Source organism: Callorhinus ursinus, unplaced genomic scaffold (genome assembly GCF_003265705.2).
Source record: "Callorhinus ursinus isolate GAN/ISIS: 27379988/994484 unplaced genomic scaffold, GSC_fseal_2.0 scaffold30, whole genome shotgun sequence".
NCBI lineage: Eukaryota > Metazoa > Chordata > Mammalia > Carnivora > Otariidae > Callorhinus > Callorhinus ursinus.
The window spans coordinates 14,817,631-14,824,060 of NW_027397092.1; positions in this window are offsets into that span (position 1 = coordinate 14,817,631).

The following is a 6,430-nucleotide window of genomic DNA, read 5'->3' on the forward strand; positions in this document are numbered from 1 at the left end:
CCAGAGGCATGTTGAAAAAGAAAACCAAAGCTGGTGGCATCAAATTCCAGACTTCAAGCTCTATTACAAAGCCATAATCATCAAGATGTTATGGTACTGACACAAAAACATATATAGGTCAATGGAACAGAATGGAGAACCTAGAATTGGACCCTCAACTCTATAGTCAAGTAGTCTTCGACAAAGCAGGAAAGAATATCCAATAGAAAAAAGACAAATGGTGTTGGAAAAATTGGACAGCCACATGTAGAAGAATGATACTGGACAATTTTTTTACACTATAACAAAAATAAACTCAAAATGGATGAAAGACCTAACTGTGAGACAGGAAGATCCTAGAAGAGAACACAGGCGGCAACCTCTTCAACCTCTGCCACAGCAACTTCTTGCTAGATACTTCTCAAAGGAAAGGGAAACAAAAGCATAAATGAACTACGGTGACTTCATCAAGATAAAGAGCTTTTGCACAGCAAAGGAAACAGTCGACAAAAACCAAAAGACAGCAGTTTGGGGGAAGATATTTGCAAATTACATATCAGATAAATGGCTAGTATCCAAAATCTATAAAGAACTTATCAAACTTTACACCCAAAAACCAAAAATCCAGTCAAGAAATGGGCAGAGGACATGAACAGACATTTCTCCAAAGAAGACATGAAAATGGCCAACAGACATATGAAAAAATGCTCAAAATCACTAAGCATCAGGGAAATACAAATCAAAACCACAATGAGATGCCACGTCACACCAATCAGAATGGCTAAACCTAACAAGTCAGGAAACAACAGATGTTGGCAAGGATACAGAGAAAGGGGAAGCCTCTTACATTGTTGGTGGGAATGCAGGCCTGCACAGCCACTCTGGAAAACAGTATGGAGGTTCCTCAAGAAGTTAAACATAGAGCTACCCTATGACCCAGCAATTGCACTACTTACTAGGTGTTTTCCCAAAGGATACAAACATTGTGATCCAAAGGGACACCCATATCCCAATATTTATAGCAGCAATGTCCACAATAACCAAACTATGGAAAGAGTCCAGATGTCTATCGACAGATGAATGGATAAAGAAGATGTGTTATATATGTATGTATATGTATACATATACATACATATATGTGTGTGTATACACATGCAATGGGATATTACTCAGCCATCAAAAAGGATAAAATCTTAACCATTTACATCACCATGGATGGAACTGGAGGGTATTATGCTGAGCAAAATAAGTCAATCAGAGAAAGAGTTATCATACGATTTCACTCATATGTGGAATTTAAGAAACAAAACAGAGGATCATAGGGGAAGGGAGGGAAAATTAAAAAAATATGAAATTAGAGAGGGAGACAAACCATAAGAGACTCTTAATTCTAGGAAACTGACAGTTGCTGGAGGGGAGGGGGGTGGGGGATGGGGTAACTGGGTGAGTGATGGGCATTAAGAAGGGCACATGATGGAATGAGCACTGGGTGTTATATGCAACTGATGAATCACTAAACTCTACCTCTGAAACTAATAATACGCTATATGTTAATTAAATTTAAATTAAAAAAATAAAGAGAAATGAACCTGGAGGCATGAGTATCTTAGTGGGATAAAGTCACTCTGGAGAAAAAAAATGCAACTGAAATAATGTATTTGGGATTTTTTTACAAACAGTTTATTTTACTTCATAAACATGCTCCCTAAGCATCTATTAACATCTTTATATTTATAGATGCCATCAAGAGAAGATGAACTGTTGGGTCCCCACATAGGTGTGATAAATGGTTGCACACACAGTGATGAGAATGCAAGCTAGACCTTTAGCCATTTATTTCTGGCTTTATTGCTTAGAGATTTCAGCCAACAATCTTTCTAATGTCTTTTGGTGATTAAAAGTGTCTGCGGGGGACTAAAGATGATTTGAGGCAAGAGAGTTCAGAATACTGATTCTTCTTTAACCATATTTCATTATTTTTGGTAATAGGTTTGATAAGCTCACTGTAGAGTTGACATGGAACATTTTATATGACTCCTATGCTGCTCACAGACAAATGTCAAAGTTATTATGCTAGAAAATATTTTGTCCAATGAGTAGGAGGAATTCTCTCCAGATGAATGCCAAAAATGTTTTTTAAAAATACTAATTTATGAGAAAAAAACTACATATTAAAATTTTTACTCTTTAAAAAATTTATCAATTTATTTTGCATATCAGGCATCCCCAAAGTATAAAAAAAATCATAATTCTGTGAGTTGCCTTTCGAGCTACTAATTGTTTGAGAAAAAAAGTTTTTAAAAATGATGAATGTGTTCACTATATCTGCATCAGGTTTATTGAACAGCCGCAAATCATTTCTTCTCAGGTGGGCAGTCTGCTGACTGTTGCTTATATTTTCTTCCCCTTTTTGGCATAATTTAACTCAGCACCCTAGAAAAGTGAAAAACATTCTTCTGGATCCTTGTATCATCCATGAAGCTAACAGATTTGGAGTTCATTTCCAGGCACTTTCAACCACCAAGGGGTATGTACACGTTATGTGTATGTATTTGTGTTGTGCATATGTTATATTCATATGTGTGTCTGTGTGTGTACAGAAGGCCTGACCCCTACAGTAGACTGAAGCAGCACTGATCTGTAGTATTTCTGTAGCTTAGTGTATATGGCAGGTGTCACACTAATAACCCTTAAGACAAAATTTTTGGTATCTTTTAAGCAGACAGGTACCCCATCTTTTCCAAATAAAGTCTAGAGGTCTATTAGGATCAAGAAGGGAAGAAGAAAATTCATAAAAATAAAGGTTCCAATTATCACTTACTTCTAGTAATACCTTTTCTCTTTAGCCATCTTCATTGATCACGTCCTTGAGTGAAGAGGTACAAACGAATTTTCTGAGCTGGTGTACACTATTGAGTGTGTGAACTTTCAGTCCAGTATTAGGAAATTTAATCACAGGTCCCTGATGCTCATGCGGACATATATAAAAAGCCAAACCCTATAGAAATTAAGAGGTCCAAGTAAGGTTTTAAAAAAGGTAGTCATGCTAGTGCAAACAGATCCACCATGCATATGTGCAACTGTGTGTTAGGAGCTAATGGTGAGTACTGCGTGCAAGAACCCAAGACTTCTAAAATATCAATTTCATAGATCTCTATTTAGGAATATTTGCCATGATCTTAAAGGAAAAAAACCTATCTCTCACAGAACAATGGGAGAAGTCATCTCTGCTCACATTTTGTGAGATGAGCACTGCAGGTGCTATTTCCCACACTTTATGATTGTTTGAGTCTGAGTTAGCACCCTCTTCCAGTCATATCATCAATTTCAGAGCACTCCAGTACTCTGTTTACTGATATCATGGGGACTTCACTTGTGGGAAGCACCCATACAGGTTCTTTCCTACTATTTGCCTTAGATTACCTTTTCATCACTGCCACTAATTATATAAAAGTAAGATGTATTTTCTTCATGAACCATGGTTCATAAGATTTTCTCACTTATTCCTCCTGAAGGAATTCCTTTACTTTGTCGCATGGCATTCTAACTTTACAAAAAAATTTTCTACACTGACTTTTTATTAGATTATGAGGAAATATCATGGTACCATCCAAATATAGTTGAATTATTTGTTAGTCAGGCTCTCCCAGTTTGTAACGCTTTCAACAGTCCCTTCCAAATACTCTATAACAGCTTTGCCTTCCTTGTTTTGTAAATCTCTTTTTGTGATACCAACAACCTCTGGAATTCCAACTCTTTTTATTATTCCTTTATATGTCTACACCAAAGGGTTGACACGCTGTATAAGTGCTGTCTAAAACTCCAGGCCCTTAGAATATTAGGAAATTTGGACTTGGGCCCTAAATCACCACCATCTGGATCTGAGATATTGCTTAAGCACTCACTTTAAAACAGCTTAAATAGTAAATAAGCTTTAAATGTTTTTTCACATGAAATTTGGGTCACTGTTAATTCACATACTTGTTTTGAATACAGGGTGATGCTGTTTGTTTACACTTCCATGGGATCATCATTTTTATGCAGAACTATTTACTGTTGGGGTGAAGAGAATTTGAATATTACTAACCCATTTTTGTATTTTAAGATGAGTCATTAAAGCCAGGTGAGCATTTCATTGAAAATGGACACCAATAAAATGGCATTCAGATTCAGTCCTAGTCAGAGTTACATTGTTAGTAACTGTGAAGGAGAAGGGGTTAAAAAAAAAAAAGAAATAGAACTCTCTTGCTCAATAGGTTTCACTATGGAAAAGTAGAACACCTCACTCAGCATTTTCTACTCTCAGGACCAGCACTTGCTGCTGAGTCATATCTCCCTCACCTCTAGAAACACAGGCAGCACCACAGGCTTCCTTCAGTCAGGAGCCGATCTGATCTGACATGCCTCAGCCAATAAGACTTGAGATTCTCTAAAGTAGAGGAGAGGTGACAGTTGGGAATAAATATAGAATAATTTGAGGCATGTAAGTTTTCTTAGGAGACTCATCTCACACGGTGGATGGATAGCATTGATACCATTAGTTTTTAATTATTTCCCCCAGTAGACAGGTGTCACTTCTTAGCCTTGAATAACTCTGGAGCTTCCATAGCCTCTTTCCTGACAGTCTCATCTTTCAGAAGTATTCTTGTAGTTGAATGGATTTTTAATACTTCAACTATGTGTTCTTTGCTTCACTTAATCTAATTACTTATTATTTCCTGCTAATGAGCACTTGTGCTTGTAAACTCAGTCCCTGTGTGCTTGCCTGCTGCCATTCCCATCTCTGTCCCAGTTTCATTTCAGTTTGCCATTTGTGTGTGACTTTTATGATGACTCATATGCTCTCCAATTACATGCTGATTATAGATTATCAGGGACCTATCTAAGTGAATTTTTATCTATAGAAATTATGGTTTAAAATAGATGAAGTTTTCCTTGCCCACAATATGAGGAAAATCACATGGTAAGTGATAGACACACATCTGCACCCAGTTTTCCTATTGAAGTTTGGGGGTAGAAATATAAGAAATTAACAATGAACTGATGTTACAGTGACCAACATAAAAAGATCTTTAAATTATTAATTTTTTAAAAATCTGACATCCTGAGTAAATTTCAGAAGTATCCATTTGGGTTCCATTTAATAAGGACATACAAAGAACATAGTATACCCACTCTTATCTGTATGATGTTTATTAAAAGTATAACCACACAAACACAAAGGAAGAGAGAAGCATAGCTAAATGAGTGATATTAAAATATATATGGATTATGGTAGGTATAAAGCATAGTGAAAGAGGCAAGCATCTACAGTGCTCTTGGTGAGGGCTTCAAACTAGGAGGAGACAACCTGTCCAGAAGACTGTTTAAGAGACTAGTACATTCACTATTGGATATAGGAAGTGTAGCTGAAAATAACATTATTATTCATTTAAAACTGTAATACTTAAAAGTCATCCAAACCCCTCCCCAAAGATATAGCATTTTCCCCAGCATGTACACATTTTTACCATCTAGGTTTTTACTCCCCAAGCAAACAAAACATAACAATGCCAAAAAGGGGGTTCTTCTTCATAGACATTGAATAAACTATCTGAGGACAGTCACATATAAATGTAAATGTGACTGTTATTAACCCAAAGCAAAACCCTCCTCTTTCCAAGCACCCAGTCAGCATCATATTCATTCTTAGAGTGAATCAATTTCCTTGGAATTGGAAAATTCCACTTGGAAAATTAATAATTACCAGCTTTTTGAGGAAAGCCTAAAGTTAAAAAAGAAAAATCATGATAAACACAAACAAAAACTGCCCCCAGAGGAAGGAGAGATGTTTCAGGGAACAGAAAATAATTTCAAATACATTTAATTACTACCGTCAAGAAGTTCAAGAAAATATTACATCTCTAAGACTATCAGGATTCTGGGGCGTCTGGGTGGCACAGTCATTAAGCATCTGCCTTCAGCTCTGGTCGTGGTCCCAGGGTCCTGGGATCGAGCCCCACATTGGGTTCCCTGCTCATCAGGAAGTCTGCTCCTTCCTCTCCCACTCCCCCTGCTTGTGTTCCTGCTCTTGCTATCTCTCTGTCTGTCAAATAAATAAATAAAATATTTTAAAAAAAGAATATCAGAATTCTTTTTAAAAGAAACACTTTAAAAAATAAGGAATTATTGGAAATTTTTAAAACATTGTAATAAAATTAAGAATACATCGATACAAGTGTGGAATGGAAAATCAAGAAAATATGGTAGCACATAAAGTAAAAAGAGTAAGAAAGGAAATGTGAGAGGTAAGATAAACTTTTTTTTTAATCCAGGGGTGTGATTGTTTATTATTTAATTGCTCCAGGAAGGGTTGGTAGACAAAATTGAGTGCACAGAGATGTAAAAGATATGCTTTTGAAGACTTTAATTGGAGCACCAGTCTTCAAGATAGTTTAAGATGTATTTAAAT